The sequence below is a fragment of the Monodelphis domestica genome, chromosome 3 (genome assembly GCF_027887165.1).
Source record: "Monodelphis domestica isolate mMonDom1 chromosome 3, mMonDom1.pri, whole genome shotgun sequence".
Classification (NCBI taxonomy): Eukaryota; Metazoa; Chordata; class Mammalia; order Didelphimorphia; family Didelphidae; genus Monodelphis; species Monodelphis domestica.
The window spans coordinates 109,953,680-109,972,190 of NC_077229.1; the positions used below are offsets into that span (position 1 = coordinate 109,953,680).

General features: G+C 37.4%; 1 long non-coding RNA gene across 1 annotated transcript; it reads right to left on the reverse strand.

Annotated features, from left to right (window-relative positions):
* Positions 1 to 670: 670 nt before the first annotated feature.
* On the reverse strand, positions 671 to 14,158 carry LOC107651906 (uncharacterized). Its single transcript, XR_008917482.1, has 4 exons — positions 13,996 to 14,158; positions 5,928 to 6,004; positions 2,099 to 2,252; positions 671 to 805 (listed from the first exon to the last, which is right to left on the reverse strand). It is a non-coding gene; the product is annotated as an uncharacterized LOC107651906 (long non-coding RNA).
* Positions 14,159 to 18,511: the final 4,353 nt, after the last annotated feature.

An 18,511-nucleotide genomic window follows, 5' to 3' on the forward strand; every position in this document is an offset into this window, starting at 1 on the left:
AGCCCAGTGCCTGGCACACAGTAAACATCTAACATACTTGTTTCTTGCTTTCTTGCTTGCAAACAACACCTGCATCTCAACTTGGTCCAACTTGGTTAGGGTAAACAATTATTTACTGAACACCTATCCTGTAGGAGAAGACACACTGGTCTTGGTAGCTGATCCTGTTTCCGCCAATGCAGGAAAGTATCCCCCGAAGCTCTGACCAGGGAGGCCCCCAGGAGAAGCATGCTGGGCAAGTTGTGTTTGCCAATCCCTCTTGGAGCCACCAATATTTACTAATTGCAGGGCTGGCATTTGGGTAGTGCCAGGTGCTGAGGGCCTGGCCTTCTCCCAGACTCACACAGAGCTCATCAAAATCTCATTACTGAGCCCACTGGATTGTGTTGCCAGTAGCCTCTAATTCCAACATTAGGGTCCTTTAAAAATATATATATATATATCCCACTTCTAGCTCCCCCAAACCCATCTGACTGAGGGAGGTCTCCTTTGCTGCCCACAAATCCTAGGATCCCAGAATGTTGTAGTGGGAGGCCACTTGATACTACAGCTGGCAGAGTCCTTAAACATGACTTAGGCCAACCCTTTTCATTTTATGGAGCAAAGAGCCAGACTGCAGAAAGTGTATGGGGTTGCCCAAGTTTACACAGTGAGTCCATGACAGATTTAGTCTCCTGACTCCTACCCCAGATTTATTTCTACCATGCATTAATTGGCCATGTTTCTTTTCTCTTCTTTGAATAACCATGAAAATCCGCTTCTATTCACTGACTCCAGGTAGGTAAAAACAAATCAGGCCTTGATCCTGAAAAACAAAATAAGATCTTCTTTCTTACACTTTTTTAGAGCTTTCCTTGAGACTCCATTTATGGGAAGGACTGGAGGATTTGTCTTCAAGAAATACAGATACACTTGAGAACATGGTCTGATGCTCTTTGGGAAAGAAAATAAGGTTGCCTTCCTATTCTGGGAAGGGTAGACTATGGATGGGAGTGGGAAACCAGGTCATGCATGCTTTTCCCATTTATCCCTCTCACCCCCAAGCCCATCTTTTGTCTTTTCCAAAATAAGCTTTTGGCCCCACCAGCCTTGGAGTCTGGCTTCCTTCCACTGATCCTGGCATTGCTTCTGCTATAGTAAATTTTTGTCATGTGCTGAGGATAGGAGGGATAGGGCTGGCAAGGGGTACAAGGACCCTCTCCAATCTCACAGTCTTATAAATCAAGTTGTTTTCTTCTTATAAACTACTATAAACCATAGGACAGAATAAAACCTCTTTGAGGTGATAGGAGTCTTGAATTTACCTCTTTCCCTTCTACCCCAAAAGTAGTATCTACTACAAAAACTCCTTATGTTGCTAGCATCTCTATAATTAGATCCATTCCTATCAGGTAAGGCATTAAGGATCTCCATGAGTCTATGATTTCATTCAAGAATCAATGTGTGGCCCCTTAGAATGGGTACTTAACGGTGAGCCAGAAGACCAACATTTAAATCTTGCCTCAGCCACTTTCAACCTATTTGAGACTAGACTAGTTATTTGTCATTTGTGGACCCCAATTTCCACATATGTAAAATGATAGGGTTAGATTAAATCATTTCTAAGATCCCTCCCAACTCCACAGTAGTCTATTTTAAGATATGTTGTTAATATTCTGTGATTTTAAATATCTATGTTTTGAAATTTATTTAACTACAAAGCTCTAATATTTAGTGAATCTATGATTAAATAATTCTAAGATTCTGTCATTCAAGTAGTCTATAATATTAATGTTTTAAGAGTCTGTTTCTAAGATGCTACAAAATGTTATTTGGAAGAATGTCAAAATCCCAGCATATCAGTGTTGAAAGGGAACTCAACCATGATCTGGCTAAATATTGGAGCCTGAAAAGGAATCCTGTCATAACATCTTTGAGCAGGGGCCAACCACCATCTATATTAGGACCCTTAGTGTTTAAAAACCCATCCCAGGAGATAGCACAGGTCCATTAAAAATTCAGAGATCTCTAGCTGTTAATATCTTTTTTCCTATCAAACTGAAATGAATACTTCTAATCCCTTTTCCAGGAAAAGTCTAATATTCTTAGAATAAAGTACCATGTTCCTCATACATCTTCTTGATTCCAAGATAAATATCGCCAATTTCTTCAAATAATCTTTTCATCCATGGTCTTCAGTCCCCTCACCATTCTGGATGCTTTTTTTCAGGAAATGTCTCAGGGTGCCAGCTTCCAACTCTTTAAAATGTTACCTTGATTTTGTTGCAAATGTGGGAAAATAGGTATACTAATGCATTATTGGTGGCTTTGTAAACTTGTCCAAACATTCTGGGGAACAATTTAAAGCTATACCCAAAGGATGGTAAAACTGCATGAATACAATTTGATTCAGCAGTGCCACTATACTGGGTTGATATTCCAAAGAGATTAAAAAGAAAATAATCTATATATACAAAAATATTTATAACAATCTCTTTTAGGTTGGCAAACAAAGGTACATTGATGAGATGTCAATCAATTGGGGAATGATTGGACAATTTGTGGTATGTGATTGGGAAGAAATAATTTTATGCTATAAGAAATAATGAGGAGGATAGTTTGAGAAAAATCAAGGAACTTTAAATGAACCAATGCAAAGTAAAGTAAACAAGAACCAGGAGAACATTGTACAAGGTAACCTCAATGTCATATCAAGAAAAAACTGTGCTTCTCTAATCAATACAGTGGTTCAAGATTTCAAAAGACTCCTAAAGAGAAGTGTAATCTATATTCAAAGAAGGAACCAATACACTCAATGCAAATTGTTATGCTTTTTTTCATTTACACAATTTTCTTGTAATTTTTTAAATAGCTAATAAGGAAATATGTTTTGTATAACTTCACATCTATAAATGATATCATATTACTTGCATTCTAAATGGACAGGACATGAAAGGAGGGAAATAATTGAGAAGTCAAATTTTTAAAAAGTGAATATTAAAATGAAGTATAATTTTAAAAAATAGATTAAAATGGCAACTAGAACTTAATCCAGTACTCCAGATGGTTTCTTACCAGGACAGAGTGAATTCAGACTACCATGCCCTTTTTTCTAAATGCCATGTCTTTCTTATTACAGCCCAATGATATACTAAACTTGATGGTAACTATGTTGTACTGTTGACTCACAGTGACCTTCAGGTAACTAAAATACTTGGTTCTTTTTCATAAGAATTTTTGTCTAGGACCATCAGCTCCATCCTGTTCTTGTTCAGTTAATTTTTGGACACAACTGTAGGATTTTACCTTAATTAATATTGGATTTCAATTTACCATGCTCAGTTCACATTTTAACTTGTCAAGAACACTTAGGAGTCTTCCTCTGTTGAGTAACTTTAGCTATTCTTCCTACTTTTGTCATCTGTATCTTTGATACATGATGCCATGTATGCTTCCTTCTACATGATTGATAAAAGTGTGAGCAGCTCATGAGCAAGGAGCACCCTCTCACTGGACAACTCCTTCTAATAAATGATCACTCTGATGGTTCAGTTATAATAAAAATAATAATTTATTTATTCTTTATAAACCACTTTCCATACATTATTTGAATTAAGCCTCATAGCAACACTGTAAACTAGATACTTCACAAGGAAATCAGGCAAGAGAGGTTAAATGGTGGCCCCACAGTCACATTATGATTGGTGGAGGTAGCATTAGAACTCAAGTCTTCCTTATTCCAAATTCAAATTCATAGCTACTATATCATTGTCAGTTTCCAAAATTGGCTAACTTTACTTTCACAAAGGTCTAATCTTTCCATCTTGTCTACAGGGAAAGAAATATAATACTAGCTAGAATTTATATAGAACTATAAGTTTAGCAAAAGGCTTTACATATATAACAAATATAAACTTTACAAATATAATCTCATTTGATTTGCACAACAACTCTGGGAGGTAGGCAATGTTATTATTCTAATTTTATAGAAGAGGAAACTGAGGCAGATATAGATTAAATGACTTGTTCAGAGAAATATAGCCTGGATTTGTGCAATGCTGTGCTGCAATCAAGTTGTGTATCTCTTCACAAAGGGAAAAGAGATTAGTCTGTCAAGTGATGTATTCATGATGAAGCCCATCTGTCATTTAGAGGCAGAAATATTTGCCTTTCTAAATGCTCACAAACTGATGATAGAATCTAGAAGTTTGTCAGGATTTAAAGTTAAAGTTAGGATATCCTGGTTTTAAAATTTTCATCTTCTTCCAAAAGAAACCCAAACAGTGACCTTTGTTCTTTAGACAGTGACCCCTGTTCTCTAGTCCTAAACAATTTCCAACTTCCACAATCTTTCAAAGCTTTTAAGTCTTAGAGAGTAGCAGCAGTTCAGCAATTCCAACAACTGATTTTCATTTGTTTTTATGTGTTTGTTTGTTTTTATTTTTCTATACCCCAGAATATAGTCTTGGTCCAGGTTTGATGACACAAATTTATTAAGAACACCAAGTTGCTCTTGAAGCACTTGCTCAAATATATTCCATTTACACACTCTTTTTAACAATTTTTGGATGCTCTCTCACAATTCCAAAAGTTGTTATTTTTATAATAAAAAAGAAAAAAAGTTTGATAATACTACCTTCTTTTGGTCATTTTATCAATGTTCTAATCTAGCTCCAAAGCATTCGTCCTATAACCTCTTTTATCTGCTGTTGTCCTTCATCATAATAAAATCAGGTCCTTTTGTTATTCTTAGCATTAGCAATGGCTTATTCTGAGCTTTGATCTTTTTAGAGGACCTTACTGACTCTGTGTGTGTGTGTGTGTGTGTGTGTGTGTGTGTGTGTGTGTGTGTGTGTACCTGTGTGTATTCTTGTTTTCTTTTTATATTGTCTGTTACCCGATTTTGGTATTCTCTGACAAATATACTGGAATGGTTTGTTATTTCCTTTCTTTCTTTTCTCATATATTTACTATTAAATGCTTTGAAAATTTTCTGAACATCTAAACAGATCGCTTTAAGCAGTTCCCCTTTTTCTTCTTTATTAAAATTATTTCTGATTTTGTTGTCAGAATTCTCTTCTTGAAAGCATCCTATCCATTTTGGATCTATTCCTCACAATAGGATTTAGACCAAATTATATCCCCCCTCCCTCCTAAGAATTTTTTGAAACTAGCTATTCTAAAATTAAGGTTGCATATCAGACCCTGCCTTCCCTATCTATCAAGAACTCTATGACTAAGTAAGTGATCACTTTCTGTCAAGGTTCCCATCAATTCTTCTTAAAAAAAATTTCTTCCTCATGGGTTATAGTTCCTTCTGCTTTTTGAAAAATGAAACTATCTTTAAAATTAGACGAGAATTGATCAGATTCTTTGCTTTTAGCAGAGAGGTCCAGCAAACATATAAATGGTTGAAGTTTCCCATTTCTAGTAAAGCATGCTTTTATAAACAGTTTCTGGACTTGTGTTCTGTTTTCTAAATTCATCATCTATTTCTTCCTCTTGCCCAGGTGGGTTTTAGTTAATTCCTACCAGTATTTCTCCCCTTGATGCTCTCTATCATGCTTCTTTACATCTCACTTAAAAATGTGACATGAGTATATGTTCAGATATTATCATTCTCTAATGTCTGTTTTTGTGAATCTTTTCCTTTGGAATAAGATAAAATCTTCCATGAGATTGTTATAAGAAGAATTGGAAAGAGAGCAAACTTCAGAACTAGGAAGACCTGGGTTTAAGTCCCCAAATACACTAACATGTGCAAAATACAAACCAAGTCAAATTGTCTTTTTGTGACCTTATCTTATCTGAGTGTGTCTTATCTGAGACCAAATATTTCTTGCTCATTCTTTTATGGTTCCTCTTCTTCTTCCTTCATTATAACTGCTGCTACTCTTTGTGGAAGCTAGCTCTACTGACATAGATCAACATTTTATCTCTCCTCCTACCTTTTCAATTTAAAGTCATCTTGGAATTCAAGCCTTGACACTTATAATTTACTGGTCCTCATTAGAAGCAGTCCATCCTAGGAAAGAGATCATTAATCCTTTATTGTCAATGAAGACCCAGAAATCCAAATTATATTCTCAGAGACTATATTCTCAACTACTCATTCACATTTACAAATGTTTTTTTTTTTTCTTCCCAAACCCTTGGTTTGTTAGAATTCATTTTGGACAATAAATTCTGCTTCTTGCAATCAGTTTCCCCATATGTAAAATGGGGATACAAATATTTGAACTCTCACAGAATTTTATGAGGAAAGTACTTAAAGTGATAGGATGATAAACCTAGGGTTGGAAGAGATATCGGGTACCATGGAATCCAACCCTCTCATTTTACACATGAGGAAACCGAGATTGAGAATGACAAGCTGACATGTCCAGGGTCACAAAGCTAATAATTGACAGAGGTAGGAATTTGAATGAGGATCTTTTGGACTCCAAGCATGAGAAAACTTCCCTAGGCAGAATGGGCAGGTGAGAACAATTTATCCCAGTAGCCATGAAGGTGACTGAAGCAGGTGTATAGAGCTCGTTCAGACATCAAAGAATCCAAGCTCATCCACTGCATCCCAGACCACTGCCAATTATACTGATTTTTATCTTGCTACAAGGCTTTGATAGCTCAGAAGAGAGAGTGAGACTAATATGCCCAAGTCAAGATATCACCCTCGTGATATAGTTGGTCCTGTTGGAAATCTAAGAACTAACAACAATAGCAATTAAAACAATCAATAATCAACTTTAATTTTTCAATAATCATTTTAACCAGTAATAAATCAAGAAATCAATGACTAAAATAACCAACAAACAGTTAGTGAGTCTTCTTTGTGTCAGGTATTATGCTAAATGAGAATAGAAAACAAGGGAAAAGTAAGCACATTATAGAGTTATGAAATATTATTATTGTTTGTAGTGGAAATCTATTATGTAATTTCACCTTTATAAGATCTCTGTATGGTTTCTGGAAGTAGGGCATCCTAAGAGGAACATATTAGAGAAAGAGAGATTAATGTTGTTTGGGCAAGCCTAGAAAACAATCATGGGACAATAGTATTTTCAGCTGGAAGGATTCTTAGAAATCAGGCAATTCACCCTCTGCCTCAATTTTACAAAGAAAGAACCTAAAGACAAGAGGACACAATAGGTTTGCCCAGTGTCATTCAGATAATACCTAGCAGAGCCAGGAGTTGAACTAAAAGTTTCCAAAGGAATATAGATTCTATCTGTTTAAATGATTGTTGGAATAAATTCTACCTGGGCAGGGGTTTTCTTGTGAAGTCAGTTAGTCAATAAACACTTATTGAGTGTTTTTGATGGACCAAGAACTTTGCTCAGCACTGCAGATGAAAGAAAGGTAAAAACCAGTGCCTGTCCTTAAGGAGCTTACAGTCTAATGGGGTGACAATTTACAAACAACTATGTATAAACAAGCTATATACAGGAAATAATCAACAGAGAGAAAGCTTTCAAATTAAGAGGAAATGAGAAAACCTTGTACAAGGTTATCTATTTTTAATTGAAAATTTTTCTTTAATTAATTAATTTAGAATATTTTTCCATGGTTACATGTTCTTTCCCTCCCCTCCTCACCCAAAAGGTTATATTAAAAAAAGACTTTAAGAAAGTCAGGAGGTAGAGATGAGGAGGGAAAGCATTCCAGGATTGGGGGACAGAAGGTCTTGTTTGAGGTACAATAAGAAGTTGTCACTTAATTTCAAAATATATGTTGGAGTGTTAGGTGAAGATCAGAGGGGTCAGATTATAAAGGGCTTTGAATGCTAAACAAGTAATTTTATATTTGACCCCCAAAATTTAATTTTGTCATCTAGAAGTACCTCATAGAAGGGCTGTGAAAATCAGGTGGATAACATGCAAAATTCTTTGTTAAACTTAAGAGTAATACATAAATATCATTTATCAATATTATTCATTGATCTCTCTATCTGAAAATGATCTCTCTCTAATCTGCCTGATAGAAATTTGTACTGATCTTGTGCCTAATCTCATTTTAATGACTAACAATTTATCTCCCCTACTAGACTGTAAACAACTTGACAGTCCTATAATCGTACAGTGTTACAATTAGTTTATATTTCTATTTTCCCCATTGTAAAGTATATTAAATGGAATAGATTTAGATAGTTCTAAACTATAAGGGGCCCTGGAACACAGAATATCACATTAAAAAGAGATCCAAGACACAGAATCCATCATACTTGACATGTAAGAGACCATAAAGTTCACCTCATCTAACCCATTCATTTTATTCAAGTCAATACATCAAGTAAACCAGCATTTATTAAGCACCTAATATATGACAGGTAGTGCTAACCAATGGGGATATAAACTATGAACAAAAAGTAAGGGTGAGACAACAGGGAATCTATGTGGTCTTCAATAAATGCTCATTGAGTCAATGGATAAATAAGAGACAGAGAGGAGCCAGAGTGGTGACTTTAAACTAAATAAAAATAGGAGATAAGTTGGGAGCTAAATTATGGAAAGCCTGGAACATCAAGGTGAATACATTGGACTTTTCCCTCCAGATAATAAAGAGCCAATCCACCATAGAAGATTTTGATCACTAAAATTGCAGTAAAAGAAGTCAACATAGAAAGATAGCATGATGTAATGAGTGGGGATTGAACTAACCTCAGAATCAGTATAGAGCTGAAGTTTCAGACTCTGTCATTTGTTAATTGTATGACTGGAAAAATCATTTAGCCTGTTGATGCCCTGAAAACTCTGTAAGACTTCAAGTTGGAGAAGTCTTCTAGTCTGCATTGGTAAACTTTTCTTTCTTTCTTTCTTTCTTTCTTTCTTCTTCTTCTTCTTCTTCTTCTTCTTCTTCTTCTTCTTCTTCTTCTTCTTCTTCTTCTTCTTCTTCTTCTTCTTCTTCTTCTTCTTCTTCTTCTTCTTTTCATTTGGAGGTCCCTATTCTAATGAATTTCTAAGACTGTGCTAAAAAAAGGAAATAGTAGGTAGTGTGATACAATGGGCTCTTCTTTACTGGAAGTCAGGAGAAATGATTTCCAATCATAGCTCACTGTTAACTTATGAGTTACTTTGGCCATATCTGTTATGGATTGTCTTTTGTTTTTTCCTGGATCATTTTCCAGCTCCATAAAATGATGGGGAAGGATTAGGTGATATTAAAGACCCTTTCTAGCAGTAGCATTCCAGAAATTTCCTTTGTGCCTTATGCCAACCCTATGAAGTTGTGAAGATAGGCATTATTATTCCCATTTTACAGATGAGATCATTGAGGTTCAAATTTTTGAGATGATTCATTCATGGCAGCACATATAGTAATGGTCTCTTTGACTCCAGATCTAGTATGATCTCCACTATTCCTTTGCTGCATGGTCATGATGAAGAGGAGGAGGGTGGTAAACAATTCAGAGCCATTCTTTTCCCCCAAGAAGAAAGATAGAAATGGCAATTGCTAAAGCTCGAAATTGGAGCACTCATAAACTTTGATTCTTGAATACTTTGTGAAATGTCTGCACGATTGATCTTGCTCAGCTCATATTGGAAACAGAGTTCCCTCTCTCAGAACTGTATTGATTGGGGTTTTATGACATTTCACACCCTAGCCCAGAGTGGAGTTTTTCTAATGCATGATTGCATAAATAAATTACTGATCTTGAGCCTGGAATGTCTGATACGTCTGTAGTGATGCACAGACATTATTGAAGGCTGCCTGCCGCAAATAAACCACTGACAGTTTATTCCACCCATAATTGGGCCAAAGGAGAAGCAGATGGCAATTGATTTTGAATGTCCGCATATTATGACGACAGGGAAGTGAGATGTTATATTGACTCTGTGACAGCTCATGAAAATTGAGGCAAGGAGTCAAGAGCCAATGTTTGGAGCCCAGATGGATGATAGGTTGCCCATCCTATTGGAATGGGTTTTTTCAAATCTCTAATTCTTCATTGTTGATCAGATATTGTTCAGACCTAATATCTTGAAGGGAAGGACCCATGTTTATAATTTTTCCCTTAGATGCACAGATTCACTGAAATACATAGCTAAAAGGGACCACAGAGAACAGAAAGTCCAAGTCCATCATTTTATGGACAGGGAAAGTTAAGTCCAGTAATGTCAATGGGCTTGTCCCAGGTCTCATAACAATTTAATGACAGAGATATTGCCAGAACCTAAGTACCCAGATTTGACTAAATTTATGAATCTCCTGAATTACCTGGGTAATTGTGACTGTTTAGAACTGCCCATGAAGGAGAGTGAGATCTATTTTCCTCAGTCAAAACCAATTTCATTGCAATATGGCAAGACTGTGCCTGTTCAACTCCGCCTCTCCACATCATAAAATCCTATTTTCTCCGAATTGGAAGGGGCATCAGAGAGTATTGTGGTATGGTGGATAGCAGGATGGACTTAAAGTCTATGCCAGTAGGAAGGCATAGAAATGATAGATGGAGTATCCTATAAGTGAAACATCCACTAAGCTAGTATGGAGGCAAACAGAGTGCATGAAGGGAATATTGTGTAAGAATACTGGAGAAATGGGGAGAGACCAGGTGGTACACATATCTTGGTTGCTAACAGAGTATACATTTGATAGCATAAGTCATAGAGAACCATTGAAGTTTAATGTGTTGGAGAGTGACATGATGAGACTTTTAATTTAGGAAAATCATATTGTCAGTTGTGTGAATAATGAATTGGAGAGGAGAGAGACTTAGGGTGAGGACACTAAAAAGGAGGCTGTTTGAGTAATTCACATGAGAGTTGATCAAATTCTGAGTGAACCTGGTAGTTATGTGATTAGGTTATGGGCTGGGAGAAAGAATATATATGAGAGATTTTTTTGGAGATAGAAATGAGATGTGACTGCTGACATTGTATATATGGATTAAGATAAAACTGAGGATGACACAAAAGTCAGAAAATAAAATAACCAACTTATTTGTGGTTAAATGAAGAGATTAAGATGTAAGCTCATCTTTAGGTTCATTGAAAACATCCTTGGTACATCTCAGTAGCACACAGGACAGCGTAAAAGTTATGTACTTGGTCTTGTTCTCATTTGATTATGGTTCCTCTATTAGATCTCTATATTTGGAAAGCTTTTCTTTCCATATAGCTTAGATTGTGTTTGTGCTAGGCCAGCTAGGTGGTACAGAGGGTAGAATGTTGGAAGTACAGCTAGGAAGACCTGCGTTCAAATACTGCCTTGGATATTTACTATCTGTGAACATGGGAAGTCACTTAACCTCTGTTTGCCTTTACAACTATGTAGAATGGGGAAGATAATAGCACCTTCCTCCCAGTGCTGTTGTAAGTATTAAATGAGGTGATATTTGTGTTTTGCAAATCTTAAACCTATTATTATGTACTAGTAAGTGATATTATCATTATTAGTAATATTATTATACTCATCAACATCTACATCATCTCCAAAGCCAACATGGGGTATTTTCAACCTCACTCTTACTTACATATTCCAAATGGCAATATTTATTTTAAAATTGTTTTTATCGTTTCATATATGAATGGATTAGATAGCCACTTAATTTCCTTTCAACTCCCAAAGTCTATGAGTTAGTGATGTTTGGCATGATTATCAGCAGATCTATAATAGAGAGGGAACCTATAAAAGTTTAACATTAAAATGCTAAGGACCTTCATGTGAGAAGTTCCATAAGAGATCCCAACTTCAGGCAACCAAGGGCACTAGACAGTTTGTTCTTCCATTTAAAAAACAATATCTATTCGGGGTCTCTAAATAGACTTTGCCTGATTGGCAAAAAAAAAGTCCATGATGCAGAATAGGTTAAGAACCTATGCTTTACTCCAGTGTTGGTGAATCTATGGCATGTATGCCAGAGGGGACTGCTCCCTCCTCCCCTCTCAATGTACACCTGAGGACATTTCTCACATAATCTGCCCTCTACCCAGCAGCCCAAAGGGAGCCCTTCCTCTTTCCCCTGTCTGGGATAAGGTGAGGGACTCACATGTGGTGTGAGGGTTGCAGTTTGAGCCCTTGGTCTCTAAAAGTTTCACCATCACAGCTCTAGTACCTCCATTCTTCCCAGCTTTCCAGTCCATGATTCCTTTTGGAGCTCATTTTTCTCCCCTCAGAAACATCCCAATAGCTAATCAGTTTAGACAAGGTACTGTCCTCCCAATCTTGAGGGCCTTGATCTTTTGCCTTTCCACTACTCTCTCTCTCTCTGCTAATCCTTATCCCTGGATCACCTCACCATATGTTTCTCTATTCCTACTCCCAACCCACTAATACTGATGAAGAAAATCTAACTCATGCCAACTGTGTCCACTACAAATTCATGTTATCTATTTAATCATACTTTCAATGCTGCATGACCAATCCATTCTTCCTCTCTGATCGATTCTATCACATTGCTTTCCTTGACTCTTCCAAATGTGCCTCTGCCCTCCAAACTACATCCCAATACTGGAAGCTTCTAGTCTCACTTTTTGCTTAATGGAGAAACTTGAAGTCATCTTTTGTGAGTTTCTTAAGCATTCTATCTCTATCTCTCCAAATCCTTCAACTATCTCTTTAACCCCAAACTCTCTCTCTCTCTCTCTCTCTCTCTCTCTCTCTCTCTCTCTCTCTCTCTCTCTCTCTCTCTCTCTCTCTCTCTCTCTCTCTCTTTTGCTCATTCTCATTCTCTCACTCCTACATTCAATCTTTCTTTCATATTTATAATCATGAACATAATTATCATCTCCATGCTGATGACACTGTGATTTATAAGCCCTTCCCTAATTTCTCCACTGAACTCCATTCCCACATCTTTAAGTAATGATATATGTATCATTAGCAACTGAAATTCAAAATGTTTAAAATTGCACTCAACACTTTCCTGAAAAATCCCACCATTTTTCTCAATATCCCTAGCATTTTTTAAAAAATTCTAAACTTCCATCTTAGAATCAAAAATATATATGGTTCCAAGGCAGAAGAGCAGCAAGGGCTAAGGAACAAGGGTTAAGTTACTTGCCCAGGGTCACACAACCAGGGAGTATCTGAGGTCAGATTTGAACCCTGAACCTCCTATCTTTAAGCCTGGCTCTTGATCCACTGAGTCACTGAGGTACTCCCATTTCTAATATTTTGAATGGCACTAGCATCTTTCTAGTAACTCAGTTTCAAACCTAGGAATCATTTCTCTCACTTCTGACTCTAACTGGTTGCCAATATTTATTGATTCTAACTTTATAATACCTTTAATTCCTTTCATTTACATTGTCACTCTAGCTTATGCCTTCATTTGATCATCTCTTTCCCGAACTATCATAACAGCCTCTATATAGTCTCCCTCCTCCAGCCTCTTTTCTCTCCAATCCTTCACATGAGGGTGAGGTTATCTTTCTATGGCAAAATTTTCCCAATGTCACTCCTTGACTCAAATTCATCTATTTCCCCTCATCCCCTCTAGAATAAGATAGAAATGTTTTTATTAGCATTCAAGGCTCCCTAAATCTTCCCCCACCTATGTTTCCAACTCTGTATCCCAATAATCCTTCTCATAGTCAATAATAATCTCCTTTAGGCAATGTCAGAGGCAAAGATGAGGGTGAGATGGGACCAGGTCCCTTGTAACCCTAGCTCTGCAATGACTTGGTCTATATTCCCAGCTTACCACTCTCCTTTCTCTTCACAGCAGCAATCCAACTGCAGAATATAAGCAGAAAGGATGGAACTACCAATAAATAGGGTCATATTGACCTATACCCAAGAAATTTCCCTGTGGAGAGGAAGTCCAATGTGTAAAGCAGTCTGAAACCCAGGCGTGTTGTCCAAATGCCAAATACTTATTAATGGAGATGAACTCTGACCCACGAAGTTATTATCCTCACCTCCCAGAATAGTGTTTGTTCAGGACATAATTGCCTGGGCCCTACCTCACCAATCCCATCATTAATTGCTTCTGGGACACTCACGGAGCTGCTTAATTATTTCCACCCTGTAGCATCTTGAGAGAGCATGAGGCAGAAGAGAGGCATTGCACACCTGCATTCAAAGCTAGGTCACAGATGGTCCACCAGCCTGGGTAAATTCCCCTAGTATCTAGCAGGGTCAGTCATATGTGTAGGAGAGATAGGGTATCTCCTGTGAGGTGTGCTCAGAAGACCACCTCAAAGCTATGCTTGGTCTGAAATATTCCCTTCTTACTCCAGAGTTGTCTTTCCTCTGTGACAGGAAATCTTTATAGTTCTTCTATTACATAATAAGATCAGAGGTGTCAAACAATAAGAGGCCCACAGGTCACATTGCAACATTCCCCAATGGACTCAAACCAGATTAAAATGTAATTGGGAAATATTTAACAAAATGAATAAAACACAATAGAACAAACATAATGTTAATATTAGTTTTCTAAATTGATATGCAGCCCCGGGGATTCTTATGTATGCTTTAATTTGGGAATGATTCCCCTGGGTGGCAAAGGAGGAAAGTCTTATCTCCAAAAGGTTTTTTTGAAAGTACAAATATATCTCCTTTAAGGAAGGTTACTTAGTATTATGTAGTTCTGGCCATGCCACTCTTCCCCTCAGAACTTTTTAGTAACATTCTATAGCCTATCAACTCAAGTTAAAACCCCTAAATCTGTCAAAAGCTGTTCAGAATCTGTATCCACCCATCTCCTCTGCCTTCATCTTATATTCCATATTGTATGATTCTCTGCCCTCTGAACATGCTCTGAATTCTCTTGACTTATTTTTTTCCCAGTGTGCCACTTATTCCTAGAATATTCTCTGGCTTTGTCTATTGAATTATCAATCATTATTCAAACACAATTCAAATGTCACCTCTTCCAGGAAACTTTCTTTGATTTTTTGTTATTGTTGTTTATTTTCTTCAGTCATGTCTGACCCTTTGTGACTCCTTTAGAGGTTTTCTTACCAAAAATACTGGAGTAGTTTGCCATTTCCTTCTTCAGCTCATTTTACAAATGAGGAAACTGAGGCAAGTAGAGATAAGTGATTTATCTAGAGTCATATAGTTAGTCATTGTCTGAGATGGAACTTGAACTGAAGAAAATGAGTCTCCCTCATTCCAGGTCCAACACTGTATCCATCACACCATCTAGGTGCCCCAATTTGATCCTACTATGGGATGACACTCCACTCTATCAATGAGATAGCACACAACTCTCTGATATACAGTAATACAGTAATATTATCGTTACCTATGCTTGTGTCTTCTCTCACTAACGGTTTATATAATATATGAAGTCAGAGACTGTATCTTATCTAAAATGAATGTCCTCCATTGACCTGTTTTGTTGGAGTTTGTTCATCATTGAATCACTAAAGCCTAGTGTAATGGAGGGAGAGAAATGGAGTCTCCTACCACTGAATTCAGGACCAGAGTGTGGTATAGATGAAGCCAAGAGGTAGAGAGAGACGGGATTGATTGATTTCCCTCTCTCTTTCCCTGGTAAAGCCCACTCTGGTTGCCTTCAGGATCACAGGTTACTGTTCCCTCAGAAACTTGGTTGAAATAAAGTATAGGACAAACAGTTTCTCCCTCTGTGAGGAGAGAAGTGTAACTTCCTCCCCTAAACTCCAAGTCTCCCTTCTTGGATACTATGAATCAGGCACTTTGTTTTAGCTTTTTAATTTAATTTTTTTGGTTACAGTATTCACTTTATTTCCCTCTCTCCCCTCCACCCACCCTTCCTGCAACTGACACACAATTTCATTGGGTATTACTTGTGTACTTGATCAGAACCTATTTCCATGTTGTCCTTTGCACTAGGATGTTCATTTAGAGTCTACATCCCCAATCATATCCCCCTCGACCCATGTATTCAAGCAGTTGTTTTTCTTCAGTGTTTTTACTCCCACAGTGTTTCTTCTGAATGTGGATAGTGGTTTTTCTCGTAGGTTCCTCCGAGTTGTTCAGGATTACTACATTGCCACTAATGAAGAAGTCCATTACTGAATCATGCACTTTGATCTAGTAAAGAGTTATCTATTATGATGGAACCCTTGAAAGGTAGGACAAGTAAGTTGTGGGATAAGATGATGGGAAGGTGGGAAATAGAAAGTCCCTAAATAACAATTGGACCCCTTCTCCCCAAATCCTGCAGGGTCAGGCTTTCCCTGCCTGACCTTTGGGGTCAGTTATGAAAGCTGTCCTTATTCCTAGCTGTCCTAGCTGTGATATCAGGTTCAGAGCTGTCTAGAGGAATTGAGAGGAAATCTTCTTGTGGTGGATAGCTTTCTGGCAAAGTCCTATTCATTTTGGTTTGTCTTCCACTGGACTCTGGGGTCTGGCTTCACAGGAGGATGCTTCAGGCTGAGAGATTCAATCAGATCAACCTCCCTGGTGGGTTTCCCAAAGAGAAGTGAGTTCAACTGTTTAGATCTCAGTTCCTCTGTTCCTTCTCTGGAATTCTCTCTCCTTCCTGCCCTTCCCCCACTCAAAATGGTCTTCTAGCATGATGAGTCTGCTTTCCTCTCTTACACTAGCATAGGATTCCATATATTGTAGGTGTTTCATAAATGTTTGTTAAATAAAACTAAAAAAAATAATACCTTTATATTCCTATAATCCTTTACAGTTGAGAATTCTCTTGCACAGAACTATCAGTGTGGAAGCTAGTCCAAGCAACATTATTCTCATTTTACAAAGCAGGAAATCAAGACTCAAGAAAATTGAAGCTTTTCCCACATGCCTACAATAGTAAGTGATGGAGTCACAAAACATAAGGCTAAGATTCTCGATTACCAGTACTTTCCACTCTACTGAACTGTTTTAAAGGCAAGACCTAGAATTCCAGGCTAAGGATTTTGGACTTTGCCCTGAAATCCAGGAGAAACCAGTGAAGGTTACTGAGCAAAGGAGTCATTTTTTCTGAGTTATTCTTCACATTTGAATGGAGAGGAACATGAGATTGTCAAATGTGTGTATTTCATGGTGGGAGGGGTTAATAGGCAGCAAGAAAAAGAGTAGCATGAGATCCGTAGAATGGGAAGATATAGACTTCTCAGGTTGGATCCTGAAGCTTTAGGTCACCACTCTAATAAGGTCAGGTAAATAGCAAGGTCAATACAATGAGGACAGACTTCATCTACTTAAAACTTTGGCCCAGAACAGACCTTTCTTGACAAGTTGAACAGGAAGAATCATGGAGTGTCATCTGAAAAGGATCTTAGAGGTTGTCTCTTCTAATTTCTCATTTCATGGTGGAATTTTTCCCAAAGTTCGCCTGATAGGAAACCATCTAGAATCTGCTTAAGTATTCCCAGTCATGGGAGGTTCACCACTTCATCATCAGATTCTTTTGTTTTTGTTGTTTCAGGCATTTCAGTTGTATCTGACTCTTTATAAGCCCATTTGGGGTTTTCTTGGCAAAGATACTGGAGTGGTTTGCCATTTCCTTCTGGATGAGGCAGCTCAGGCAAACTGAATCAAGTAGCTTGCCCAGGGTCAGAAAGCTATTGAATGTCTGAGGCCAGATTTGAACTCAGGAAGAAGAGTTTTCCTGACTTCAGGTCTGGAAGTCTATCTATTTTGTCACATAGCTGCACCCTTATCAGGTTTGCCACCTCCATCCACTATTCAACAACTGTGAGTGTTAGAAAATTATGTCATCATAGGAGCCCTTGGGGGAAACAAAAGGAGGTAGGTTCCCTGAAGAGGACAAACGTTTTGGCATCAAACAGTAACACATCTCCTTTAAGTTAATAATAAATGAATCTCCATTGTTTATTTTGCTGATACAGGCATATAACGTGTAGGTTCAGTGCAAAAATATTACAACCACAAGTAATAGCGTGATTGACAGCTCAGCGGAAAAATCTACCCAGAAGGTCACTATGTCATCTTGTGGGAGACTTTGCTGACAGAGCACTATGACTGTATGACATTAGGAATCAGGCCTCATTACAGAACTATGAAGTTGGGGCCATGGCCAGCTTAAAACAGGCAGTTCTCAGTTTAAACAAAGCTACAGTATTAACACAATTCAGATGAAAGAGTCATACACTGGGAAGCAAGAAATCAAGGTTCATGTTGTATTCTGCCCTGACTTGCCATGTGAATTGATCTAATTCATGGAGGTAAAATGGACTCAAAAAGAAAAGAAAAAAAGAACAACAATAGAAAATGAAGGGAGAGTAAGGGAGGCTTTGACCTAGAAGGTCTCTAAGATGACTTCTGGCTCTAAACTTTCCACGGTCTATCATCTTCTGTTCTAAAGGTCTTTCTAGAGTTGATGTTCTTTGTTCTTGATTCTTTATCCTGGCATGCCTTGTCCTAATATCCCTTCTAGGATCTAACATCTTATGTTTTTATGATAACATCCCTTAGAGCTCTAACATTCTTGACTTCCTTTTCTAAACTTCCTTCTAGTTCTAACATTCTAGATTTTAAAATTTAAAATTCATGAATTAATATAATAAGTATTTATTAAGTGAATGTTGTTGTTCATTCATATCCGATTCTTCATGACTTCTTTTGGGGTTTTCTTGGCAGATACTGATGTGGGTTGACATTTCCTCCTTCAACTCATCTG